We start from the raw sequence: 14,873 nt of genomic DNA, 5'->3' as shown, positions 1-14,873 counted from the left end.
TTATGTCAGGCCCAAATTTGAATTTTAGACAGCGGGTCTTACCAGGTAAATTAGTCAGAATTGCACATTATATTTGCACTTCCTTTGAACATCAAATCAGCTCCAGCAAGTTTTTCACAGGCAAAATTAACCACTCTCACACTCCATTTTAATCTTAGTCATTCATCTAATACTCTTCCTCTAATGATCCAGACAGCAATTTATCTACTTTTCTACTACAAATGAAACATCATATGGTTAATGGGAAAAAGGAAATACATAACTTCTAAGAATCAGAAGCAGATTTGAAGTAGTCTTAGCTGTGGGATGTTTTGTTTGTAGCTTACTAATATTTAACATAAATATAAATGACAAAATCTCCAAATTGTCATCTGAAATCTGGGAAGAAAACTAACTCCAATGTGGTATTAGAAAGCAGTATTCCTTTATTCGTCACGATATGTACTGAGCGATCTGACAAATCAAGCACATGCGCTCAGAGTTCAAGTTCTACATTTAGGCAGTTAAGACACACATATGCAATACATTTGTCCTTAAACTAATATACTGATTCCTATTGCTAAACCAGCCTATATGAAAGTAATAGAAGACATTTCTCATCAAAAGCTACATGCCACACTTACAGGCAGAACTATACTATGGGCCAACAATATAAACTTAAGCAGCTCTTTTGTATCCAGTAGCCCTCTAGGAATAGTGAGCGAAGTATGAACTTGATGTGGTGGCAATTCAGTGAACAAGAAAGAGAAGAACGATGGAAACTCTAGAAAGACATGCATTTACAAGAGAAAAAAAGGGAGGAAGCTGACGAAAGGCCCCACAATAGACAGAGTTTTTGGAAAACGTGCAGAATATCTGTTGAATATCTGAGTCTGAAAATGTTTTTCACAACAAGCTTATCTGGCACAAGAGAATTAATAATATATTTCATTACATCTGGCTTTCAACAAAGTATCTGAAATATATCAGTGCTGGCTTGGGTGGCCAGTCTGCTTTGGTGGTCACTTATTTTCCCATCAGAGACATTCAAGTTTATCTCGGATTAAAGTTCTACTATAATTAAATTTTATGATCAGTAACAGCAATCCATTTTCATTTAGATTAATGATATATCACTCTGAACATTCTGACAAGACAGAGAAGGTCTTGGAAAACAGGCCAAAAATGCTGTAGATGTTTACGTACATCATACCATTCAGCTGTTTCACAATGAATTTGCTTGGAGATATTTCTATCTGTGTTTTTACAGGAGATCTGAGGTATTTATTTTTGCCTCCAAGAACTGTTGATTAAATAATTCTTTTCAAATGAACTTTAAGTTTACTCAGTTTTCAAGAAGCAATCTGACAACTAACATTTTAAATGTTGAATCAGATTTTCTTGTAAAATGCCAGAAAATCTGTCGTCTAATAACTGAGGCCTCATTAAGGACAATTATGCTCAAACTAGAGTCTTTGGGTTTGATGTTAGCTTGATTTTAGTTACTAGTGGAGACAGCCACCAGACAAATACAATAAATGAACCTGGATTTCATCTGGAGACATCTGTCCATGTAAACATCTCTCACTCAAACAAGATCAGGAGAAAGAGCTAGGTGTGCCATCCAGTCAATTGTAATCTGACCAGTACCAGCGTCAGAAATGTATCTCTGTTTGTGACAGCATACAGGCATTAGGAGGAGCTGAGCGACCCAAGTGAATACAGATGAGCACGTAGTCACACCACCTTCTTCTTTCTTTAACTACAATTATCATACAGCTGATATCTTTCTCACATATTTCCTGAGTACACAAGTGCTAATTATGCCCACACACTACAATTTCAGTTAGGTCCTTAACAGAATGACTTTGTTCTTGTTTCTGTGGTTCCTCTCCTTTGGAAAACATTGCAGCCTAACACATTCTCATCTGGAAGATTCACTTCACAAAACTGTCAGAATAGCTTGGCATATCTGCACAGAGCCAAAGTCCTCAGCTGTTTTCTAGCGGAAACCGTGCAGGTGTCAGACAAAAGACATACTTCAGAGTATGAAACTCTTAATATATTAATCTATAACTCTCAGTCTGCAGTGACATTGTCACGAGAAAAATACTCCATATGCTATGAAGAAAAACCGTAATGGGGGAACTTTGACAGCATGAGCACTGAGCCATGAGAAACTCTTGCCTGACAAAACATAGAAGCATTTCATTTTCTAAATAATTGGTAGTTGGTGAAATATTTGTGCATACTTATCATTGTGTCAGAGATGTCAGGGCCAATTGAACGTCTGAGGCATTCTGCAACTGGGATGACAATGGCCCTCCACTGTGCAATTCATACTGCTGTACTTCAGTGAAACCTTTTATGTCCCGTGTCAGACAGACATACTCAAATGTATCTGCTCTGCATGACACTGGTGACATTCTTTTTTGATAGCAGTGGACTTTCATTTAGTCTGGATCTGTTAACGTTAATGTGAGCAGGAAAGGATGTGAACCCCATACTGAGTGCAGTTTACCATGTGCTATACACAGGGTCTTTGCTTAAAAAAGTTTTCAAATATTTCTTATGTCTGTAGGTTGCTATTCTACCTATTGTCATTTTGAATCACTTCTGCACTCTTAACAGCAGTGCATAATGTGCAGAGGAACATAATTTAAGCAGTAGTAGAATATACACTAAGCTGGAATTTGTTTCATATCACCAGGAATTCTATTGCAAGCAAACACCCTCACTCTTTATCTCCAGTTCATCATTAAAGAAGAGAACACTCCCTCTGGTATGCTCTAATAGCCCCATGCCATGTCAGATATGCAAAGCAATAATAAATCCACTTTAGCTTGTTAGTTTACTGCTGTTTTCTATCACCAGACAAGCACAAAGCAACTGGAATGTGTCAGTGAATCTGGCCCTAAATCACACTTCCTTTTTTTCAAGTGGAATTTTCAAGCCATGCCAAGTAATGACATTCCAGGGAAGAGTGTTACACTATATTCAGTGGCTTTCTAGTACGCAGATAGCTCAGTTCTCTGGAAGCACTGGTTGCATGGCACTCTTCAGGAAAAGGCAATTTAATCCCAGCCCTGTTGACGAATTAAATGGAATTTACTAGAGTAGTATGTACAAATATATTCTTTGTGAAAGAGGTGCAGCAGCATTCAACAACTTAACTTATTATTATTTGTGTTATGAAAACGTTCAGAAACATTGATAAAACTATAATTGTAGTGGAGAAAGTTTCTTCCTATGTTCCTGCTATTTGAACTGTGCTACATCTACATCGTACTGTTGTTTTATCAAGAGAAAACCAGAAGTATGAGTGACAGTTAAGAAAATACAACTGCACTGCTGGGTCTGAGTTAAAAGTCGGATCTGCACTAGGTTAAAAGACATGCATAGAAGATGCAAAAACAGTGCTTAGTAAGCCTGGAGAGACAAAAGGTTTTCTTTAGCAAGACATAGAAGCCTATAAAGGTCTCGTTAACACCATATTCCAAAATTACCATGCTGGTTCCACAGCCCGACTAAATGAAGTGACAATACATTTGATGTTGCTGATACAAAAAAAAAAAAATAAATTATTTCACATGTCACTGACCCAAAGAAAACTATGAAATTACATCAAAACCTAATGAAACATTAGGATGGCCTGAATGCTCCTGTGGTCAGAGAACGACTTCATAAAATGTATCTTTGGAAATTATGGGACTTCAATATTATTTTGCTTAACGTGACAGGAAAAAGAAGTCTGACTGTTTTTCTCAAAATCACGTATAACAATTTTAGTTCCCTTAAATAAACACATGGATCAAATTATCTACATGCTAAAAGAAAAAAAAAAAAAAAGGAAAATTCTGTACAAATACATCTGGTCCATTGATAGACAGCAATCCAAGTAACTTAGGACAGGAGAGAATGTGTTTGTATGGAGAGCCACTTTCCACATTTGTGACTTAATTGTCCAGCCTAGCAGGGCTTCAAATACAGGCAACCATTTAAGGTAGTTAGGGAAATAAAGCCTATAACTGAGGTGGAGATCCTATAGAGGACCATGTTTCTTTTTTTTAAAGAGAGATTTCTTTAGTGTATATATTATTATACATATATTATATGTATAATATTAATAATACATATTATTAATATATAATTAATTATATATTAATATAAAATATTAATTTATTTAAATTATTAATTAAAATATAAAATATGTATTAAAATATACATATAAAAATATGTATATTATATTATATACACATATATTCTGCTCTTATTCCATTGGTGATCTATTTCATAGATATTCCACAGCGCTATAATTTAGTGGCGCATGGCTTCCTAGGGTAAATTGGTGATGTAGAAGTTGGTATATATTAATGGCCTGATTTCACAAAACCAAACAATGTGATCCATCTCCTCTCCAGGCTGAACTATCTCCCATCCCTTGGTCTTTTCAAAGGGCAAGTGTACTGGTTCCCCTAAGCATCCTGGTGGCCCTTCTTTGGACCATTCTCAGGAGCTGCACAATTATTTCTTTGGCAAATACAGCTCAGTACAGAAGTTAGGTACACTCCATTTTAAAGTTAATTAATTCAGTATGTGTTTGAAATATATATTTATAATCCAGTATCTGCAGGAGTTGTTCTCACCTAAACCTTCCTTTACATTGTTGAGCTTTGAAAGGTTTCTCTTTAGACTTTCACATCCCAAATGTCTCATATAAAACTCTATATGGTATTCAATCACTCCCTTAGGTTTTTAACATCTCTCACAAGTGTGACAAGTAGTATTTGAAGATCAAGTCCATCTGTGCAGTACTATTACAGATCAAAAATCTTATGAGATTTCTAAAGGTATTGAGTACATTAAGGATTTGGAACAAAAAAACTGCTTAGGATTTGCAATGGGAAGATCAAGGCAGCAATTTATCTCCTATATTCCTGGAGAGAGAGAACAAATTCTCAAGGGACCGCAAACAAACTAATCTTCATGAGGAAAGAAAAGTTGTATGAAATCCTAGATGTCTCTAGTCACTTCTGAGAGATAAAGAATTGAGCATATAGTCTGACCAGAATTTTAATTTATTTTAACAACTCCTTCTTGCCTCAAAAATTATTAGTGTTTAATTATTTGGAGCTTTTAATTCTTTTGCCATTTTCTGCATTTCGGCCAGTCAAAGGGAAAAAAATATAAAGAAAGAGTCACAATAGAGTCAGGTACGTATAAATGTTCAGAATTCAAAACATGTTGACAGTGTCTTATGTATTAAATAAACTATCAGAAACCTTTAGATCAGTTTTTTGATCATAAATTGACATAATTAAATAATCATAAATAATACAAAGGAAAATCAAGGTTAGACGTATTTAGGCATGTATGGATCACTTCTAACATGCTTTTAACTCTAAAAAAAAGATGTTGCTGGCATTACTGCTGGCGATAGAAAATGTTTTCATGAGTTTATTAGATAGGAAGCAGAGTGATCTTAGCAGGCATAGAAAAAATCTTTCAGATGCTCTAAACTTAGTATTTGTTACTGTATGACTTCCTCAGACAGAAAATTTATTACTGCTGAACAGATCCTGAACTATGCACTGAAAAGACTATTAAAGTCTTATCTCTGTATCAATGGCACAAATATATTTTAGCAGGACCAGTGTAATATCCATCTGTTCAATTCTGTCCACACAGCCATAATTTGAGACTAATACTAATTCTCATTCACACAGTCTGTTCATACTGACAAAATAACAGACATAGGCCTTGATTTTCTACCATCTCTGTAGCCTTTTACTGAAATATTAATATCAGAGCAGAGAAAAGCCACACAACTGTATGTAACAAATGATAGGATATGCAGAATTGCCACAAAGCTGTACCAGATGATAGATATTAAGAAAAATGTGTTTATAGAAAGGGTGATCAAACACTGGAACAGGCTTCCTGGTGAAGTGGTTGATTCCCCAAGCCTGTTAATATACAAGAAGCATTTGATTAATGCTTCTTTAATTCTCGTTTAGCCTTGAAGTGGTCAGGTAGATGGACTTAATGATCTTTGTAGGTCCCTTTCAACTATTCTCCCCTCCTTTCCTTAGAGGAGAAATCCAGACTACTCTCCTCATCTCTGTTCCATCTCAACGTTACAAAACACTTATTTGCTGTGAAAGTAACTGGCCACTGGCACAGGTCTCCCAGAGATGTTGTGGAATCTCCCAGCCTTTGGATACCTAAAAGCCATCTAGGCATCATCTTGGGCAACCTTCTCCAGGTGGCCTTGCTTGAGAAGCGGTTTGGACCAGACAGCCTCCAGAGGTCCCCTCCTATTTCAGCCAGTGATTTGTGATCTTTGATGCCAACAAATGAAGCCTCATAGATTAAGGCTTTCACAGGATGGATGATAAGTAACTGGGTAACTATAAGAAAGAAGCTGGGACAGAATAGAGAATGTAGGCAAGTTCCAAATATTTAGTATAAAAGAGCACCTCAAGCTACATCTTACCTAGCTTTTCAACTTGTCATATCCACCAAATATTTTTCCACAAGCCCTCTAAACTTCAGTCATTGTCTTTTACTAACTCTGCCTACTGAGAATGTAGGAAGAGAGCAGAACACAGGTCATTGGAACTCCTACATGATAATCCAAAATTAACCACAACAAACATGAAACACCTGCCAACTTTATAATACATTTCTATTTTAGCAATGGGTTACCTAAAGTCTCTCTATCAGTGAGAGTTACCTGTTCATGTAAGATGTAGAAGCTGTTTCACATTCTCTCTTTAATAACTTCATTCTGGTAAAGCCAAATTCTCTTTCTTTCTAGGCTGACTAATGTTTCAGATGAAAAGTTTAAGACGTTTTCACCCAGTGAAGTATAATTCCCTTTTCAGTCCACAGCTCTCTAGAAGCTCTTTCATTTAAAAAGGAATTCAGAATGAATCTTCTTGTATTCATCCATGGTTATTTGTGGTGATGTCTTAAGTCCCTAACTCTGTAATTTAAAATACATTACACACTTTTTTCAGCTCCCTGATTATTTCTTAAGTACTTTTCTTCTGATAGCATTCAAAGAAACCTTCCAAGCCTACATTCACAATGTGTTTTATAATCCTGGCAAGAGTTTATCTTACTGGAGTTTACAGGAGTCTATTGAGATGGAACAAGATTTCCTTTATTTTGAGTGGTCTCATGAAGGAAATACGACGCATGATCTATAAAACACCTTTTTCTGTTACATTCCCAAATCACAGTTTAGTTAATCAGCAGCTGAATCTTGTAATTTGCTATTAATACACTTACTTTGGTTGGATATTTAAAACCACATAACAAAAATTTGTGATGCTTCTGTCACGTTGCATTCATTTCAGACTTGGGAACTACTTAAGTACTTAATGAAGTGTTTTCACACAGAAAATCGTGAGTGAACTCTAGTAAGCTTGGATAAACCAACAGATGTCCAAATGATTATTTAAAAATCTTTTGAACTTAATCAAGTCATGTTTCATGACAACCTTACGTTAAGCTTCTCTCAAAAGATTCGTATCTTTTACTGGGCCAAAAATATATTAAAATTCCTTAGAATATACTGACAGACACATAAATTATCCAGTAGTAAATAATGCCCTGTAACCATTTTAAAATAAAGTTAACCCAATTTGATAGGTTTGATTTTGGAAAGGTTTTTAGTTGAATTCATTTCAGTGATGGAAGAAACTGTATTTCTTATAATCTTTTTTTTTTTTTTTAATAACATTAATTATTTTTAAAAAGTATTAGGAATTATAATGAAAAATTATCAATCAGTTATGCTGAAGTAGAAAATCATACTTAGAAAAGATTCTATAGTGACTGCATATCCTTTTTATGTTACACTTAAACCCAGCAAAAGAAATAGCAAAAGAAATAAATTAAGAGAGAAGAACAAGAAAAGAGTATTTTTGAAAAGGGAAAAAAATCCAGAGAAAGAAAAAAAAAGAACTTATTCAAATTCAAATGCCTAGAATCATGTTAGGAATTATGAGCTGATTTGTTGTATCAACAGCCAACACCAATGTGGCTTTGTTGAAGTCACTAACGCCTTTGCATCAGTTTTTCCACCTTTAACAAGAATACTTGTCAGCACAGAAGTAATGGTTGAAATTAGATCATCTTTTATGAGATGAAAACTAATGCTTGGAATCTTAAGCCTTCAAAAGGTTGTCCAATTATTAACTAGCTCACAAGAGCTTTAAAACATAAAACATTGTGACAAGATTGTCTCAGTAGATCACAAACAGCCAATACAAATGTTTTTTCCTCAAATATAGAAATAAATCATTTGTATAAAATAGAAAATGCCTGCTGTGCTTTTTATGAAAATAACAGTAGCACTTCAGACAATGAAGCCGAGGGTGGGACTACTAACAGTTATAAATACAACATTAACAACGTCATTGTATTTCCCTTGACTTCCACACTTCTATCTCTGGGGAAATAAAGGCCCTGTTACTTACTAACTTGAATTCCTGTCATTGTGCTTTGAGAATCACTTGCTTGAGATGAAAACATACAACTTATGCCTAAGGTTATCATATCTGGGATCATACACAAATGCGAATGTATAGTTGAAATAAATATATATATTTTTTATTTCTTCTTTTTTGTCTTTTTTTTCTTTTTTTTTTTTTTTTTCTTTTGTGAAAGGGACACACAGAGAGAGCTTCAATAAACCAGAAATTTAAAAAAAAAAAAAAACTATTAAAGTGATAGCAGAAATGTAGTGGGAAAGTGAAAGATTTCCCATAGTAATTTTACTAGAAAATAACCATTATGTACTGTGATAATGATAATGTCATTATTAAGTTTTTGGTCTGTCCAAAGTGATGATGTCTCAAGTTTTGCAAAAATATCAATTCCATTATTTCCATTCCAATTTCTTTCTCTCCTTCTTGTCACTATACTGTTAAGTTGGACTGATGACATCAAAACACACTCTTCTCACACTATCTAGTTTTTTAATAGATGTATAATTAAAGAGATATCTAAATTAAGAGCATTATTGCTCTAAGTTTCCTTTGTTGTCATTAGGACAGGGAGGTCCTGATGATTCTTACTCAGCAGATGTTGATTTCCCAAATCTCTCTCTGCAGATTTTGTTATTTCCTACTGAATCTAGGAGATGTAGGAAAACAAATTCTAAATCGAAATGACTTTCACTATATATTTTTCAAACTACTTGCATGGTCTTCATGACAATTTAAGATTCTCCAGTCAATATTTATTTTCAGTGTAATTTGTGAAATCCCAATAAAGATAGTTCAGGTCAACAAATCCATTCAACTTACTTTTTGTACAGTAATCATTTCCATATTTTCAGACCTTCTGAAACATTTTCATTATCATGATATTCAATACAATTTATCAGAGCACACTGCCTTTTCAAATACACACAAAAAATCTTTTTTTTCTATAATGTAGAATATCCTGTCTCCTTTACTCGTTACATATTTATTAAACCTGGATTTTGTCCAGAAAATGTATCACTGCTGCTGACGTATTGCTTTTGTTATCAATATTTTAACTAAGATAATTGAATTAATCAAATATATTTATTATTAATGATGCTATCCTGTCCCTCCAGAAGCCCAATGGGAGCGATGTTACTGATTTTCAGAAGAATAGGACTAAATCAAAATTATTTGACTCAGTGCCAATAAAAAGTTTGTTTCAGTCTGAGCTTTTGGCTGGTTTCTACCACCAAAAATAGAGATAAAGGAAATGTTTCCTCTTGACCATGAATATTAACCCATTTGAATCAAAGTATGTGTTACACTCTGACAGCCAGTTTAGAAATGGAAATTGTAAAGAACAAGCAATAAGCTATTTTCTAGAAAAATAATCCAAATTTACTAGTGGCGACTGAAGTTATACACGGGCTAATTAGTGTGTCAGGGCACAGATACTGAACAGAGACTTTAATGACAAAAGAGTCTCTGTCACGTAGTTTACTTTTGATTGAGTAAAAAATTTATGTGATAAAATGCGGAAAAATAAGGAATCTCAAGAAGTTCAGCTAACAAGTGTTGGAAAAAAGCTTATTATCTTTTTTTAACTTACGTATCCTATCCTAAACACTCTTCCTGAACTAAAGCTCAGACACCAGTGTTCACCTCACCAAGTTTGAAATATCTAGAATCTTGACAATTAATTCTGAGCTAGTCACTGTGCTCTCCATAGACTCAACAGGAAGAGAGTAGTAGATAATCCAGAAGACAAATCTCCTGATCAGTTTTATGTCTTCATCTGCAGATGCAATTAATCACCTTCAGAGGCATCTGGTTTCATTCAAGCACAGAAATAGAAGGTACTTCAGGTTCAGAACCCTTCACACAGATGTCTAGCTCTGAAATTATTCTCATGTGTAGTACAGCCTCTAGCATACATTTTGTAGAGAAGCAAGGAAATCAGGAAAAACAGAGCTCCATTTAGCCAGAATCTGTCCGCAGTTGCCTAATCATTGCTGAAGGTCTCATTTGCATCAGACTCTTTAAAACATAGCACTGAAATGCACAGATATTCTACAACCAGCCTGCAGTGACCAATTAACTTATTTAGATGGCTCTGCATCTAGATCTAAAAATGGATAGACTTTTCCTCTTTCCCACTTGACAGCTGTTAGTCCCCTCACTTGAATCTGAAACTCCTGTTCTTTGCCAGATGACCCTTTTGTTTCAGCTGCTCATCTATATGTTGCCTGTGTTATAAGTTGATCCAGACCTCACTGTGAAAGCTCCACCTGCTTATATTTGAGATGAGTGTCTCACAGCTGCATGACATTCCTCCCTAGACAGAAGACAACTCCAATTTCAACTATAACCGTGTCTTTGAGGCTTCCCTGGAAAATGCAGTTCATACCTGCATCAATAAATGCAATTATCCTGGAAACCTGGCATGACCTAGCTTACTTAGAGGCATCTGAGTGCTCTTCTTCACACACAAACCAAGGTGGTTGTGTCCAGATTTCTTACTGTAATAGGCTGTATCACACATTATCCCCATAAAGCACCCAGGAATTATTTAGCACAGCAATAGTTAGCACAGACATAACAACGTTGTGGTGCAGGTGTTTGCTAAGTAGCTTTATCCATACATTAATATATAAGAAAAATGTGGAATTACTCTTTGTTTGCCAAATCTTGCTCTTGTACTACAGTGTTTAGATATGTAACTGTTCATGGTACTTAGCAGGCTAATGTGCTCTTGAAGCAAATCACCTGCCAAGGGAGAGGCAATAAGAGGGATGTGAAACTCTCATAGATGTCTTTTGACTAACATTCTCAAGACCATTTTCATCAATCAGCCATTGATATGTAGGAACCACAGATGCACATGTTTGCAGCTACCATCAAAAAGTTAGGGAAGGAACAAATTTCTCTATTATCTACTTTTTTTGTTCCTGACCAAAGAAACACACATATCAGTTTTCTCTTTGGCCTGTTGAGCTTATTGGAGTTCAAATATTAAAAGGGGTAAAAGTGTTCCTTGAAATAGCAGCCGAAAGAAAGAGTGATGAGAAAGGCAGCAAACTGTCTCTTTTCTTATCAGTAAGGGTAAGAACAGAGATACTCTGGCAGACACATTTCTGGTCTGATGTATATCAGTACTAACTAGCCCTAACCAACAACAAGCAGCAGTAAATCTGCACTGCTGCGCTTCTCAATTCCTAAAAGAGATATAAATTTATTAGGAATTAAGCTGGTTACATTGGCACTAACAAGTAACTTTTGGCAAATTGGATGTTGCTATAAAGGAATCATACAACAGAGAAAATTGCAATTGCATTCTCAGATATTATAGTATTTTATCTTCCTTGCCCTAATTCTCATGGCTTTTTGGCCTTTGCATCTGGGCTTCTGGCATAACACAACTACGAAATAAATGTGCATTTCAGTTAAGTAATTCAAAGGAAGGGTTGCATCAATCATAATGCACAGGAATCATGTCTGAGAGATGCAACTTGTATTTATTCAGGAAATTCCCACTAAAATAAAGTGTCTTGTTTGCAAGGGCATTCTGTGTCTAAAATAAAGGAAGCAGTGATCCTCATTCACGTCATCAGAATAAGGAGGCAATGCATCTGTAGTGAGGACATGGGCTAAAGGGTTATCATTCTCTTACATTTGACTAAAAATACAACTTTGGCACTTTATTTTTAACATAATAGAAGCAAGTTCTTTCTGCTGACAATGAGCAGAAATAGGGGAAGTGGCTCAGATATAAGAAAACCTTCTCTGTCATTTCTCCCAAATTAGAATGACCCTTTGTAATCTGCAATATTTACACTTGCTTTTCTTTATTATCACTTAAGTTTGTGCCTCTAAATCCTAGAAAAACAAAACAAACAAACAAAAACCGAAAAACAACAACCACAGAAGGGACAAGGAAACAACTGAAATATATCTATTGCAAAATTACTGTCCTGACTAGAAACCAGAATTGTAGAAGTGACTACGTACTGAGTTTTCTGTGAATTAAAGCTGTTTCCAAAAAGAACGCAGCTGAATTTGCTTAATCAAACTGAATGCATGCTGCAGGTAATATAATGATGCAATGATGTGAATTTTTGTTCAGTTTCTAAGTACATTTTATATGGTCTCATTCTAAAAGTCAGTCATCTATAAATGTCAGACACACCAAAGAAGAGGCATACAAGGCAAAGAGATAACTTTATTAACTATTTGCTCTACTGTGCATATTAATGAGCACAGAGAGACAAAGGTTAGCTAGAATTGGCTTTGTAAGCCACTGGCATCATGGAAAATGAGAAATGAGTGGTCAAGACTTGGAATGGTGAGAATGATATGAGGCAGAAGAATCAAACCACAACTACTCGTTATTTTTGAAGATGTAGGCTATTTACATGAAGAATTTATTCCTTGAGAACAGAGGGTATCAAGGGTATCATTTGGATTGAAGTTAAGCTTGGAACTACCTCTCCAAGGCTTTGTCACGTAGATATAGAGTCCTCCTGGAACCTGAAGCTGAAATTTCAGAAGAGAATTAGAAGAACTTTATTCTGCCTGCTTATGGAAGAATTACAACCCTTATTCAGTTATGGTAAAGACAATAAATATGTCTATAAGAAGACACTGGCTTTGTGAAGGACTTAGAGGAGTTTCAAGCCTCTGAAAATAGAAAATGAGCAAAATCAAGATTCCAAAGGTAAAAACTAACATAGTTGAAGAAAGATAAACAAGTCTAATTTATGAAGAACGACTAGGAGTAAAGCAGTACATTTGAATACCATTTTTCTTCCAGAACATGGAGGTACCTGGATCATGCTGTTAGCCTGCACATATGTGAATGTGGAGGTTTCTCTGGGTCTTATAATAGATTCATGTCATACTCAGAAGCTTTGAGGAAGGAGAACTAGAGATGAAACCAGAGGATTGCTCTGAGAAGAAACAGTATTCTGTGTCTTTGGCTTCCAGGAAAGTTCAAATTCTTCTATGGAAAAATTTCAGTAGATGAGGTCAAGGCTACATTAAGTACATGAGATATCACAGGAAGAGAAATGCCAGAAGCGCAGTTTCAATGACTGGATGAAAAAGCCAAAAATGATCAGGAAAAGTGAAAAAAAATTTAGCTTCAGAGTATAGTTAACAAAAGAGAAGAGATAGCGCTGAACCTTGAATACTATATTTGTACCCAATGCAAACAGTGGAGAAATTAAGTTAGAATGGAGAGAGTGCAATATTAGAGAAGCTTATTTGGAAAGATGAACGCCAGCTGTAGAGTGTCTCCAGCTCAAAAAACTGTGAGAGGAGTGGTAAGGAGTTCATTTCTAATTGATGCTGCGGAAAATATGATTATGCTGGCCTGGAAACTTAAGAAGAAAGAGGAATGGGTACACTTCTTTAGCAAAGAAGAGAAGAAAATAAGGGTCATAAAGGGAAAGTCACTAAAAGATGATATGTAAAGGTCAAGGATGGGGAGAGAACTAAAAATAAGTTGGGGGAACTTTTCCTTGAAGATATCAAAATGTCTTTTTGAGTGAGAAGTAACTTTAGAAAGTTCCTCCTGAAGTAAGAATGCCCTACTTACTGGAGAATAAAAAAATAAAGATTGCCATTAGAAGCAAAGCGGTCCACTTCAGAGAACAGTGGCTTGATCTGAGAACGGACACATAACCAAATGAATTTACAGAGATTTACTGTTAAGTCTGCAGACTTGAAAACAAGAAAAGGAATGTTCTGTTAATGATTATAAGTGGAATGGGTATAATGGAGCACAAGCGTATGCAAGCCAGATGGAGAGTTCTTGAGTACCCCCATACAAGAGAGATATGGAGCTACTAGATAGAGTTCAGTTTAGATAATTAAAGGGTTAGAAAATCTTTCATATGAGGAGAGACTGAGAGAGCTGGGACTGTTCAGCTAGGGAAGAGGATGCTCAGAGGGGAATCTTGGCAACATGTATAAATATCTGCAGAGAAGATGCCAGGCCCTTTTAATTGGTACCCAGTGCCAGGACAAGAGGCAATGGGAACAAACAGGTTGTTTCCTCTGAACACCATGAAAAATTTTACTGTGAGGATATCTGAGCACTGGCATAGGTTGCCCAGAGATACGGAGTCTCCCACCTTGGAAATATTTAAAAGCCACCTGGACATGGGCCTGGGCACCCTGCTATGGGTGTCCCTGCTTGAGAGGGGGTTAGACAAGCTGAAAGCAGGAGTCCCTTTCAACCTCAGCAATTCTGTGATTCTGTGAAGTGTTGTCATGATGGTATCAATGGCTACCAAGCTGTTCATCTGAAGGACTGGAGACTCCAGGAGATGTCACACATTTAGAATCCAAAATGGATTCTAGAAAAGAAAAAAAAAATAGAGAAAGGGAGAAAAGGGAAAGGGGAAAAGG

The sequence above is a fragment of the Lagopus leucura genome, unplaced genomic scaffold (genome assembly GCF_019238085.1).
Source record: "Lagopus leucura isolate 7727_CA_CO unplaced genomic scaffold, USGS_WTPT01 Super-Scaffold_100001, whole genome shotgun sequence".
Taxonomy (NCBI): Eukaryota; Metazoa; Chordata; class Aves; order Galliformes; family Phasianidae; genus Lagopus; species Lagopus leucura.
Note: the sequence above shows the minus strand (reverse complement) of the source record.